This window comes from Chiloscyllium punctatum, chromosome 46, assembly GCF_047496795.1.
Source record: "Chiloscyllium punctatum isolate Juve2018m chromosome 46, sChiPun1.3, whole genome shotgun sequence".
NCBI lineage: Eukaryota > Metazoa > Chordata > Chondrichthyes > Orectolobiformes > Hemiscylliidae > Chiloscyllium > Chiloscyllium punctatum.
In genome coordinates, this window is record NC_092784.1 from 51,840,936 (window position 1) to 51,855,082 (window position 14,147).

General features: G+C 46.7%; 1 protein-coding gene across 9 annotated transcripts in view; it reads right to left on the reverse strand.

The window, feature by feature from the left end:
• The window catches only part of elavl3 (ELAV like neuron-specific RNA binding protein 3), a 289,564-nt gene that overhangs the window by 70,756 nt on the left and 204,661 nt on the right, over window positions 1–14,147 (reverse strand). The window lies entirely within an intron of this gene.

Consider the following 14,147-nt stretch of genomic DNA (forward strand, 5'->3'; position numbering starts at 1 on the left):
CATAACACAGAGGAGTACTGAGGCACACAGTCCCATGGTTGTAAGCCATTGTTTTTATTATCTGGGACTCTCCCCTGTAAGACTATGGCGACCACAGCTGCCAGTAATCTCCAGTAAGGGAAAGGATGGCTAACTCCCCTCCCCAAAGGGTGTGAGTGAAGCAAACAAGCTTTTCTGGACAGAGTCATTGAGCTGTACAGCACGGAGACAGATCCTTTGGTCTAACTCATCCATGCCGACCAGATATCCTAAATTAATCTATTCCCATTTGCCAGCATTTGGCCCATAACCCTCCACAATGGAATCGCTGGAAAAATACAGGAAGTACTCTGAAATGATGATACAGCATATAACCAGAATAGGCCAACAGGCCCTTCGACCCAACAAGACCACACCGGCTCTCTGAAGAGTAATCCACCCAGACCCATTTCCCTCTGACTAATGCACCTAGCACTGTGGGTAATTTAGCATGGCCAATTCACCCTAACCTGCACATCTTTGTGACTGTGGGAGGAAACCGGAGCACCCGCAGACACGGGGTGAATGTGCAAACTCCACACAATCACCCGAGGCTGGAATCGAGCCTGAGAACCTTGTGCTAGGAAGCTGCAGTGCTAACCACTGAGCCACCATGAGACCAGACCTTAAACTGCCTGCCATCCAAAACCTCTGGTGGGATGGCCAGGTAGTGAGACTCATTAGTTTGTTTCAGAATAAAGTAGTTTAAGTAAATAGACTTGCTCATTAGTTTGTTCTGCTATAAAGCCATAATCGCATTATCGTGTTATAGAAATAACGGGACCTAACAGGGTTTGGGATAAACCACCAAAAATATCAGTAAAATTCAAACAAAAATAGTAGTTAGCCTCCCACAAATGATAGTATAATCTAAATTAATGTTAAAATTACATATTTTAATGAAATAATGCAATAACTTCAACACTTGAAGGGGTTTCTGAGTTGCTGAGTTACAGTACAGTATTAAGACAGGGCTGAGAGTTATTACCAGCATCAAGGTTACGCTCTGGTGCATAATTAAAAAAAACTCGTTCCCCGATTCACCAATCGCGTTACAGCCGAATCGCGTTGACAAAACTTGCGTTATAGGAGAATTAAGTCGATTAAATCAATAAATTAGGTATATATTGAAGTGCATGTATCTTCCTCCAATCGCATTTGGTTCTTTCAGTGTAACGATATCCCTGGAATGATGATCCCTGGAATGACAGGTCTAGCATATGAGGAACGGCTGAGGATACTGGGATTGTATTCGTTGGAGTTTAGAAGATTAAGGGGAGATCTAATAGAGACGTACAAAATAATACATGGCTTTGAAAAGGTGGATGCTAGAAAATTGTTTCTGTTAGGCGAGGAGACTAGGACCCGTGGACACAGCCTTAGAATTAGAGGGGGTCATTTCAGAACGGAAATGCGGAGACATTTCTTCAGCCAGAGAGTGGTGGGCCTGTGGAATTCATTGCCATGGAGTGCAGTGGAAGCCGGGACGCTAAATGTCTTCAAGGCCGAGATTGATAGGTTCTTGTTGTCTAGAGGAATTAAGGGCTACGGGGAGAACGCTGGCAAGTGGAGCTGAAATGCGCATCAGCCATGATTGAATGGCGGAGTGGACTCGATGGGCCGAATGGCCTTACTTCCACTCCTATGTCTTATGGTCTTATGGTCTTATGATACACTATCACATGACCATCACGAGGTGAGTGCTCTGGGAATATTTGCTCTTTCATTATTGCTCATTGCCACAAAGCCAACAGCTCACTCACCACAACAATACATTCCCTTTCATGGTGAGGATACGGTCTTGGGAATGTTTCTGTTCCCATTTACCTCTGAAGTACACTTCACTGGCTGAGCTAGAGTATAGCTGCAGTTGTAGGTGCCACATTACAGGCAGGATGTGGATGCACTGGAGAGAATTACAAGAATGGTTCCATGAATGAGGAACTTCAGGGATGAAGCGACAGTCATTTCTTCTGTAGGGTGATGGTAGTGTTCCGGCACAAGCCCGCCATCCAGGGATCGCGTGATACAAATACCGCTTCACGCGTTGGTGATATGATCACGCTATAGCCAATGTACCTTTTAAAAGCTCGCGCTTTAGAAACACCATCCCCTATTCATCAATCGCCTCACAGAGAATTCACATTGAAACGCAGGCTATAGCAGAACAACATGGAGATTGAAGAAATTAGGAATGTTCTTTGTTTTAATTCATTCATGGGATGAGGATCAGCATTTATTGTCCAGAGGGCAGTTATGAGTCAACCCCATTGCTGACGGTCTGGAGTCACATGTAGGACAGACCAGTTAAAGATGTCAGTTTCCCTCCCTAAATGACATTAGTGAAGCAGATGGACTTTTCCCCAACGCTGGATTGATGGTCATCATTAGACTCATAATTCCAGGTAATTATGGAACTCTTCTTCCAAGATCTGCTATTGCTGGATTTGAACCCAGGTTCCCAGAGTCTCTGGATTAACTATCCAACAAGGGCACCACTAAGCCATCGCCTCCCTGACGCTTGGGAAGCTAAAATGTGGCTAATCATTTGTGCTTAACTATGAGTGTCTCTCTGTGTATTCACTTTGGGCTTTCCTTCGAGAGATCAAGGCTGAGAGGAAATTTGATCAAGATTTTCAAACTCATGAGCTAGCTGGATAGAATAGACCGGAGAATTTCTATCCAGGAAAAAATGTTCCCATTTTTGTAAAAGGAGCTGAAGCCAGAGGGTACAGATTTAGGGTGATGTGCAAAAGGGCTGGCATAAGGAGAAATTTAGCAAGGAGTTAGAATACGGAATGCACTGTCTGGGAACACAATGAAACAGCTTCAGTTGGCCACTTGGATTTGATAGAAATAACCCACAAAGGTTGGGGAGGGGGGAAAAGGCAGGAGACTGGCCGGAGAGATAACGACGCTCATTTGAAGAGCTAGTGCGGGCACAGTGGGCTGAACGGTCTCTTACAGTTCTGTGCCCCCTGTGCAGGAGTTGCCTTTACTGATGGGAGAGAATCGATCGGTGATGTAACATTTCAGAAACATGGAATTTTTGCAAACTAACCTTTTGAGTAATGATTGGGGGTAGGGGGTGGGTGATGGATTCAGTGGTGCTATTTTTGTCCTTTTTTTATTGATGGAGACGACGCTCCTGTGGTGATGTCCCACAAATCGCAGGGCAGTGTACCCAGAGCTGTGGACACAAACAGCAGCGAAGATGTGGAAGCCGGATCAAATCCTGCCAGAAGCCGAGCGTTCTCGCTGTCCCTGGGGATGAACCCGTGCAAGTTTCAAACGTCAACTCTCCTCCAGTAGAACCGCGGTAAGTTCAAGTGTTCTGGTCAACTTAGTGAGATTTTGATCTGGGAGTGGGAAGGAGGAACTGCGTCCAATCCTGGATTCTGAACCTTGAGCGGGGAGGAAAGGCAGGAATTGCATTCGTGTAGTACCTTTCACATCTTCAGGGTGTACCAAAGAATGCGTCACTGCCAACCAATCTGATTTAAGGTGGCGGCACTACTGTTTAACAGGAAAATTGCAACTGCCAGTTGTCACACAAGCTACAACTGGGATAAATAACCAGTTCACCTCTTTTTGTGTGTGTGCGTGTGTGAGTATGTGTGAGAGCGTGTGGGGGGATGGGGCTGGGGGGTGGGGTAGTGGCGGTGCTGTTCCCTGAATGGTACTTGAGACAGAAAAGAGATTCTCTGCTCTCCTGCATCAAAAGTGGCAAAGCTGGCAGAGGCGGGGCTAGATTTGGGTTGGGATACCTGGTCGGCATGGACGGGTTGGACCGAAGGGTCTGTTTCCGTGCTGTACGTCTCTATGACTCTGTGGTGTTGGAGCAGCGGTCTCATTCATCTCACTCCGCCAGCAATGCAGCACCTCCTGGGGTTTCAGCCGAGGTTTTGGTGCCTGAGGAAGTTGGGGTTGGGGTTGGGGGTGGAGCTTGAGGTTTCTGGATTCAGAGGCGAGCGCTCTTCCAAACACTTGACATTGCAAACCCTTTGGGTGGCTGTTATGTCCTGAAAACGATCAGCATCTGCTGTGCTTCTGACTTTCGCCTAGCAAAGGAAGCTGTCCGCCATATTGTATTTAATCGGGGGGACATAGACATCGCTGGCTGGGCCAGCGTTAATTGCCCATCCCTAATTGGGAGTCAGCTGCATTGCCATGGCATGTAGGTCAGACCAGGTAAGGATGGAAGGTTCCTTCCCTAATGGCCATTAGTGTAACAGATGTCTGAAAATTGACAATGGTTTCACAGTCATCCCTGTCTTATTTAATTCATAATTCCGCATCTGCTATGACCAGACTTGAACCTGCGCTGCCCTGAAATGGTTCCCTGGATTAATCATCTGGCAATAATACAGCTGGGCCATCACCTCCCCTTAGTTTATTGTAAATCTCTAGTCACCCAGCAGGAGGCGATGCTGAGCTAACCTTCTTGATTATATGTATTCTGGACGTCCAGGAATGATTAAAGGAACAGGCCATTTGGCCCATCTATTTGGCGGATACCCTCCACCTCTGCTGTTCACCCTCCTCTGCTGTTAAGCCCTTTTACTCTCGTACGGGCTGCGAATTTTCTTGGCAAGGCTGGCATTTGTTACTTATCCCTAATTGCCTCTTCAGAGGCTGGTTAAGGGGGGGGGAACCACACTGTTGTGGAGCTGGGGGCCAGACGGGGGAAGGATGGCTGCTACCTTCCTTAAAGGACATCGGCGAGCCCCAGATGGGAATTTGCAATAATTGATGGTGGTTGCCATGGTCACCATCACTGAGGCTAGCTTCCCGTTCTAGTCTCCTGCATGAATTTAAATGCCACCATCTGCCATGGTAGGACATGAACCCAAGACTCCACAGCATTAACACAGAATGGCAATGGATGTGATGTTGTTCAGCAACAACCATCAAAACTATCTTCCATTTGGATCACACCGCTTTCCTTCCCCAGCGTTATGCTTGCTTGGTTTTACACTCAGCAAGAGCTGACCTATTTTCAGCTATTACTAGGTGTCATTAACACCTATTCTGCATCTGTTTCCCTCCTTGATTACCATTAACACTCCTTTTGCCTTTTTCTCCTCACAACCTCACCATTTGTCCCTCTTCCTCCTTTATCAACAAGGCACTTCCGGTCTCCTTCAAATCCGAAGGAGAGTCATAGCGGACTCAGTAGTATCTTGCTCTCTCTCTCTCAACAGATGCTGCTGGACTGATTGAGTTTCACCAGCACTTTCTGCTTTTATTTATCATCACGGAGAGCTGAATCTCTTTGGCCCCTCTTACAAGGCAGGTATCCTTTTGAGACAGCACAGTGGCTCAGTGGTTGGCACTGCTGCCTCACAGCACCAGGAAGCCGGGTTCGATCCCAGCCTTGGGTGACTGTGTGGAGTTTGTACATTCTCCCTGTATCTGCGTGGCTTTCCTCTGGATGCTCCGGTTTCCTCCCACAGTCCAAAGATGTGCCGGCCAGGTGTATTGGCCATTGTGTTAGGTTGGGGGAGTCCAGAACTAGAGGGGCATAGGTTTAGGGTGAAAGGGGAAAGATATAAAAGAGACCTAAGGGGCAACTTTTTCACACAGAGGGTGGTACGTGTATGGAATGAGTTGAGTGATGGAGGCTGGTATGATTGCAACATTTAAGAGGCATTTGGATGGGTGTATGAATAGGATGGGTTTGGAGGGATAGGGCCGGGTGCTGGCAGGTGGGACGAGATTGGGTTGGCTTATCTGGTCGGCATGGACCGGTTGGACCAAAGGGTCTGTTTCCGTGCTGTACATCTCATGACCCTATGCATATAGGGTCGGGGAATGGGTCTGGGTGCATTACTCTTCGGAGGGTTGGTGTGGACCTGTAGGGCCGAAGGGCCTGTTTCCACACTGTAGGGAATCTAATCTAATCGGTTCTTCTATTTGTAGCTGGACAGAGTACGTGCTTTGCTGGCTGATACGTTGTCTGTATTTCAGAACACGGGTAGTCCCCAGGTTGAGAACAGGTTTCATTGCTGAGTCCATTCTTAAGTCAATTAATATACAATTTGGACATAATGCAGGACAATTTAAAGCTTCCGTTTATAAGTACAGGAAATGTCCACATATCGGGCCGACACGGTGGCTCAGTGGTTAGCACTGCTGCCTCATGGTATGAGGGTCCGAGGCTTGATTCTGTCTGTGTGGAGTTTGCACATTCTCCCCGTGTCTGCGTGGGTTTCCTCCTACACAAGGTTTGCAGGTTAGGGTGAATTGGCCATAGTGTTAACTGCATTAGCCAGAGGGAAGTGGTTCTGGGTGGGTTTCTCTTCGGAGGGGGCTTGCTGGCCCCAAAGGGCCTGTTTCCACACTGAAGGAAATCTAATCAGATCCTTAAAATTACACACCTGTAAATCAGGCGTTTGGAATCTGGGGACCCCGCAGATTTCTTGATGACCCTAGATGGGAAGACCATTGCTATATGACAATGCACCATCAATATACATTGAGTTGACTGGGTTGGTACTCTTCAGTTATAATACCAACTAAAGCTGCCTGGGAAACCTATGCTGATCAAACCTACGGGTTTGATAACAATGATTACGTGGCCACAATGAGGCTGGGATTTAAATCCACATTTTATTCAGTTCAAACTTCACAATGTGAACCTACGTGCCCAGAACACTAGCCTAGGGCTATTAATCCACTGGAATCATCATTACATCACCACTTCCTACAAATACACCTCATTCAATCACTTTAAGTATTAACACAATCTCCCCTTTAGTCCCTTATTCCGGAGTTCGTAACTCCCAACCTTCTGCATTTGTTTAAAACAAAAAGTTTCATGCGGTTCTCCACTTCAAATCCCATACCCTGTAAAGTTTGCCTTACTGGTGGTGAATCAAACCCGTTGCCCATCATGGTAGCAACGGGAGTCAAAAGCTAATCTGCCTCAGTTTAATCTGCAATTTGTAGCCTTCTCCACCTTTAAATCCTTTCGCCGTAAACACTGAGGGAACAGTATGACTCACAAGCAATTGTAATCACAAACACGATTCCATACAGGGGTTTAATGCTTTTAAAAAAACAGCCACGTGAACACTTTGTGTGTGTAATGTGCGCTTCCTTTATATTGTCCGGTATTATGTTCCGACTCGCGAGAAGACCCCAGGACGGAAACGAAAACCGAAATTGTTGGAAAAGCTCAGCAGGTCTGGCAGCAGCTGAGGAGAGAGGTCAGGGTTAACGTTTCAGGGTCCCGTGACTCTTCCTCGGAACGGAACCTGTGCACAACTCAGGGACTTGTCCTGACTTTCCCTCTTTCAGCCAGTTCTTTCACACTGACAAACCCCAGCATTTGTATAGCAGCACCTGAGGTGGGGCTAGTCTAGAGATTCCAGGTGGCTAAGAGTTCCCGCTGATGGGCTTGCAATTTTCTGACTGCTCTGATTCCCAACTCCACGTGTCCCCAGTTGGATCAATATTTGCCCTTCCCACCCCAAACAACATCACAGAAACTAGCTTAAAAAAAACATTCACAACTTGCTCTATGTGCGAGCTTGCTTTGCATAAATTGGCTGTTGGCTTACGCACAGTATAGCAGTGACTCAGCTTCAAAAGCATTGCAACAAAAGTTTGTGAAATCCGGTGGCTCTGAAAAGTGCTATGCAAACATCGGTCTGGTTTTGGATTTGGTCTGTAAGACCGTAGCAGGTGTGGTTTTCAGCGTAGGGAAACCATGATCGCATAGGGTCTCTCTAGTGTGGTAGCAGGCCATTCAGCCCACACTGACCTTATAGAGGTTTATAAAATCATGAGGGGCATGGATAGGATAAATAGACAAAGTCTTTTCCCTGGGGTGGGGGAGTCCAGAACTAGAGGGACATAGGTTTAGGGTGAGAGGGGAAAGATATAAAAGAGACCTAAGGGGCAACTTTTTCACACAGAGGGTGGTGCGTGTGTGGAATGAGCTGCCAGAGGAAGTGGTGGAGGCTGGTACAATTGCTACATTTAAAAGGCATTTGGATGGGTATATGAATAGGAAGGGTTTGGAGGGATATGGGCCGGGTGCTGGGACATCTGGTCGATTTGGACCGCAGAGTCTGTTTCTGTGCTGTACATCGCTATGTACCAATCCTCAAAGGGCTTCCCACCACTTGCATTGCCCATTGCTAAAGCACCTAGCCTGCACCTCCCTGGCCATTTCACCTAACTTGCACACCTGTGGACAAGAAACCCACGCAGATATAGGGAGCAAGTGCAAACTCCTGGAGTCGAACCCGGGTCCCTAGCGGTGCGAGGCAGTAGCGCTAAGCGCTGAGAAGCACGGTGGCTCAAGTTTCAGCTTTAAGGAAATATATAACTGTACTGGATACGTTATGGCAAAGGTTCAGTAAATGGATTCTGGGGCTGAAGGGTTAATGCTATAAAGGCCAGACTGAGTGAACTGGGCTGACACCGCTCCGGAAGTTGAAAGAACGCGAAGTGACCTTCTCGAAGCGGGACATTGTGCGGGGGAATCTAAAACACGGGGACACAATCTCGGGATTAAAGGCGCCGTCATTTTGAACTGAAACCTTTGTGGAATTCTCTGCCAACAGGAAGGTGCGTGTTCCATTGTCGAATGGATTTGAGGCAGAGGCAGATGTTTGGTCTTTGGCAATCGACGGATATGGGGTGGGGTGGGGTGGGGTGATGCAGACAGGAAACCGGGATTGTGGACAAAGATTGAGAGGTGGACCAGGTGCAAAAGTTTCAATGGTCATCTCCTAAATCCTGTTTATTACACTATAGGTGCCTTCTAATGAATGTGCTCTGACCTCCTATTAAACACCTCGAGATCAAGTGGGTCTCAAATCTGATCATCCTAGTCCAGGGCTACGGACATTACCCGTGCTCCACATGAACCCACTGTTTCTTATGTTATATTCTTGTGTTTCGATCTACCCTGTTGCACCCCTTCATAATTTTAACTCTCCTCCCCTACCCTAGCAAATCTCCACTTAATTTCCTCTGAAATGTCATAGAATTCACCTAACCTGCACATCTTTGGACTGTGGGAGGAAACCGGAGGAAACTTGCGCAGACGTGGGGAGAATGTGCAAACTTCACACAGTCAGATTGAACCCGGGTCCCTGACGCTGTGAGGTAGCAGTGCTAACCACTGAGCCACCGTAAGACTCAGGAACAGACCATTCAGCCCATCGCCCAAGATTATGGGTAATCACTGATTAAAAATCTACCTCAGCCTTCAATGTATTGAGGATTTACTCTCTGCAGATCTACTGGATATACTCATCTTCGAGAGCAGAAACACCTCCCCATCTCTGCCTGAACTGTGTTACTCCTTATTCTGAGATGGCGCCCTTTGGTCCTACACTGTCCCACAAGGGAAAACAACCTCTCTGCATCTACCTCGTCAAGTCCCCTAAGAATCTCGTGCGTTGCTTGTAAGCCGTGGTTTTAATGAATTTCAGAGCAACCTTCCAGGTCTCTCCTGCCCCCGGCATTCTTATTTACATCTCAGTAATAGATTAGATTAGATTAGATTAGATTACTTACAGTGTGGATTACTTACAGTGTAATAATTGAGGTATATTTCACATTTGTTAAGTTACGCCTTTTCCACTTGAGTCACTGCTTTGAATATTGAACTCTCAATTCCCTCAGCAATCCCTCGCCTCCCCTGCCCAGTGAATACTGGGAATGAACATCTCAACGTCTCTTGCAACAACCGAAACTTTCCAATGATAAATATTGCTGAAAGATGGCACTTTTTGTCAAGTGTTTAGCCCTTGGATCATTTACAAGAAATACAGGGGTCCAACATGTTCACAGTGTATAACAGGGAGACAGCTCCGTTTGATGTAGCACACAAGCGTCTTTGGACCCAGTAAGGTCTACATTCATTGGGTCCTATCCCTAACCGCCCTTTCCATTAATGCAGCACTTCCACTGACATTGCAGTAGAGTGGATTTCACTTAAACCAAAATCTTCTGAGGCTCCAATTAAGCCAAGAACTTAATTGGTTCAGCACTTTTCCAGAGTCTACAGGAATACAATCTGTTCATGTCCTTCAGTGCTCCCCACTTACAGCAAGAATCCCTTTAGGAATCTCCTGACTACCACTCTCCTCGCACAGTGCTATTCTTGAGTTTTAAGTCTTGGTAAGACATTCTGCAAATCCAGCTGTTTCTTTAAGCAGAAAGGAAGGTGGAAATAACCTGCTCCTTCAGGCAGGTTAACGGGTATGATTTTAACACAGTCAAAACCCATCGAATCACAGTTGAAATTGGACCTGTGTTCCTTGCACGTACAATAATACAGGAGCAAAATCGCACTCTTGCGAACTGCAAACCACATGATGCTCAAATGTGCTTGAAGTATTTATACCGATGATTCATAGAATTAGACAGACAATTAGGTGTGACTGCCGTCTTGAGGTTGTTGGTTTAATCGACGTGTAACCACTTCCGGTTAGCTGGGCTCTTGCGGATTCTCGGATGCCCGTTTATTCTTGTTAGTGTCACTCTTGAGACATCGGTCATTCCATTACAGTTGGGGAACAAAGGTGTCAGCAGAGAAGGAGGTGATTCAGCCAGCCATATCCGTGCTGGGCCTCTGCAGGAGAATGCCCCCCCCCCCCCTTGATACTCTCACGGGATGTGGGTATGACCAGCAGTTTCTGCACGGCCTTAATTGGTCTTAGAACGACTTTTCAGGGGGACGGTTAAGAAGTCGACCCCACTTCGCTGTGGGTCTGCAGTCACATGTAGGCCAGATCGGGTAAGGGTGGCAGATTTCCCTTCCCGAAGGAGCAGTAACGAAGCAGATGGGCTTTGCCACTGCGTCTGAGACTTGCCTCAGATTTTATTAACCCAACTTAAAATTTCCAGGAGGGTCTGGTGGGATTTGAAGTTGGGCCCCCATGAAATGCACCTCCACCCACTCTTAGGCAGTGCATTCCGGAACAGCACGTAAACTGCATAGAGATTTTCCATATATGGCTTTAAGGTTCACTGTTGTTTCCTGAGTAAATTGCTATAGGTCTTGGGTAGCATCTAATTTGCATTTGATATATTGTTGTGTTTGACACAGTACTCTGTATTACAGTCAGCACAGTTCCACTGCTGCTAAATAGCTCACAAGCGGGACATTGCAGAGAAAGCATAGATTATTCTCTTCTTAAACTGTTCTAATTATTGAGCACAGCGGGTACGCAGTTTCAACCAAGGTGTCAATTGGTTTTTGCTAACACTGCTGTCCCACTTGTACAGAAGTTTAAGAAAAAAAATGAGGGAGCGTGGCAGTTAATAAATGATCTCAGACGGTATTGTGTCTACAGTATGATGCTGGCTTCCAAGTAAATGGCTGTGAGACCTTTCTGAGAGACTTAAGGGACACCACCCGCACAAGGAGCTGCACTGCATTCCTACCCTGTCAGCCTTTTCCCGCCCGAAAACGGGGCTGAGAGTGAATGACAGTTCTCTTCAAAGAGTAACACAAACCATCTTTTTAACTTTGTGTCCGTGACATGGTGAAGTGCGGGCTGTGAGTGTGAGTACCCTGATGTGGCAGAGATGTGACAGAAAGGTCCGTTGGCACTTAAATGTTGTCCGGGTGACAAGCGACAACACTGTGGATCGTACAGTAAAGAGATCCCATGACTGTGAGGGAGTGCCAAGACTTGTCACGAGTAGGGAATATTGAGGATTAATGGGAACAGAAAGACTGTTCCTGTTGATCACTCGGTGACTCGTCTCGCTTTTTTGAAGCAGGTCTGTTGAACGAGTGCTTCAAGAACACAAGGCTCAATCAACTTGGAGAAGATACAATAAACTTGAGATTGCAAACAAAACTGTCCTGTCTTTCAGACAATTGAAAGCAGAAGAAACTCGTACGTATCTGGTAAGGTTGTGACAGGCCCTGGAAGGCCCATTGTGGAACAGTATTTGAGACAGACCCTTTTCTTTCATTCATTTGTGGGACATGGACATCACTGGCTGGGCCCAGCATTTATTGCCCATTCCTAGTTTCCCCATTGAGAAGGTGGGGGGTGAGCTGCCATCTTGAACTGCTGCAGTCCACCTGCTGTGGGTTGACCCTCAATGCCCTTAGGGAGGGAATTCCAGGATTTTGACCCAGCACCCCTGAAGGAATGGCGATATACTCCCAAGCCAGGATGGGGAGTGGAGGGGAACTTGAAGGCGGTGGTGTTCCCATGTATCTGCTGCCCCTTGTCCTTCTAGCTGGAAGTGGTGGTGGGTTTGGAAAGTGCTTGAGGACAACAGATGCCAAGAGGTGGATGTGAAAAATTGGATGATGGGAGAGGGGTGATAAGGATGAGAGAAGGGACTCCAAGGAAGTTGGTGCCTGAAAAGCAAAGATGGGATGTGGAAGAGGACAGCACTCAATATCAAAGTCGCTCATCTCAATATGGACCATTGGATATTTCTTCACTCTCTCGTTGAGTGATTTTTGGGACAGAATCTCACTTTTGGTATTAAGGAGGTGTGGAATGTCTGGAACTGGTCATCCTTTCTCCTCCCCATTAACGACAGCATGACTGACTGTCGAGCAGGAGTGCAGCTGTTTCAGTTTTGCCCTTTTGTACAAGACTGGTCTTGATGAACGTCAAGCCCTCTTGTGTTATCATTGCAACTGCAGTCCCAGCAGCTCTCCAATGGTGCAAATCATTGACCAATCCAGTACTTTATAATGACAGATGCCCCCTGTAATGCACTATCTATAATTCTGCTACTTGCCCAGCCATTTAGAAGCTAATTGGCATCAGGGATGGAAATTTGCTGATTGGGCAATTTTTACTTTTGTCTTCATTCAGAGGATCATAGATCGTAGAAGCCCTTACAGTGTGGAAACAGGCCATTCGGCCCAACAAGTCCACACCGACCCTACGACGAGTATCCCACCCAGACTCATTCCCTTACCCTATTACTTGACATTTGCCCTGATGATGAGGGCATTGCTGGCCAGGCTCAGCATTTATTGCCCATCCCTAATTGCCCAGAGGGCACTTAAGAGTCAACCACATTGCTGTGTGTCTGGAGTCACATGTAGGCCAGACCAGATAAGGATGGCAGATTCGTTCTCCAAAGGGCATTAGTGAGCCAGAAGGGTTTTCTTTTTCAATGGACTCATGGCCATCATTAGATATATTTTTTGTTGAATTCAAATTCCACCATCTGCTGTGGTGGGAATCAAACCTGGGTCCCCAGAACATTACCTGACTCTCTGGATTAACCGTCCAGCGATAGTACCATGGGATTGTCTAATTTCTGTGTCAGATACCAGGATCTGTTGACCAAAAGCAGGCAGGAAGAAATTACGGTTTCCTTTCCTCACTGGCTGGAGATAATTTCGAGTCAATCTGTTCAGAGATGTTTATGTCCCAATTCTGGACAAGAATGCAGGTGTCCTGACTCAGAGACAGGGACACTACCACTGCACCACAAGGTCCCATCCTTCTCCTGTTGTATACTCATGACGTTGGAAGCCAGCTGGAAGACGCTTACCTTCTGGAACTACAAAGCAGCAGGGAGGAACATTGCTTCAGACAAGAGGTTAATGGCTGAGGTCTGGTGAATAGTAAGGCCTTTAATTTCCCTGTGTGAAATGGTTCCTTGAAATCAACAGGATGTCAAATGTCTTACTCTGAATTATGACAAAAGCATGTCCCGTGCCTCTGCTTGCTCATTGGCAAAGATACTTGACAAGTGTCACAGAGTCAGAGAGATGCACAGCACAGAAACAGACCTTTCGGTCCAACTCATCCAAGATATTCTAAATTACTCCAGTCCCAATTGCCAGCACTTGGCCCTATCCCTCTCAACCCTTCCTATTCATGTCCCCATTCAGATGCCTTTTAAATGTTGTAATTGTACCAGCCTCCACCACTTCCTCTGGCAGCTCATTCCATCCACGCACCATCCTTTGTGTGAAAAAGTTGCCCCTTAGGTCCCTTTTATATCTTTCCCCTCTCACCCTAAACCTATGCCCTCTAGTTTTGGACTCTCCTACTCTTGTGAAAAGACCTTGTTTATTTACCCTATCCACGCCCCTCATGATTTTATAAATGTCTTTAAGGTCACCCCACAGCCTCCAACGCTACAGGGAAAACCAGCCACTCCCTATA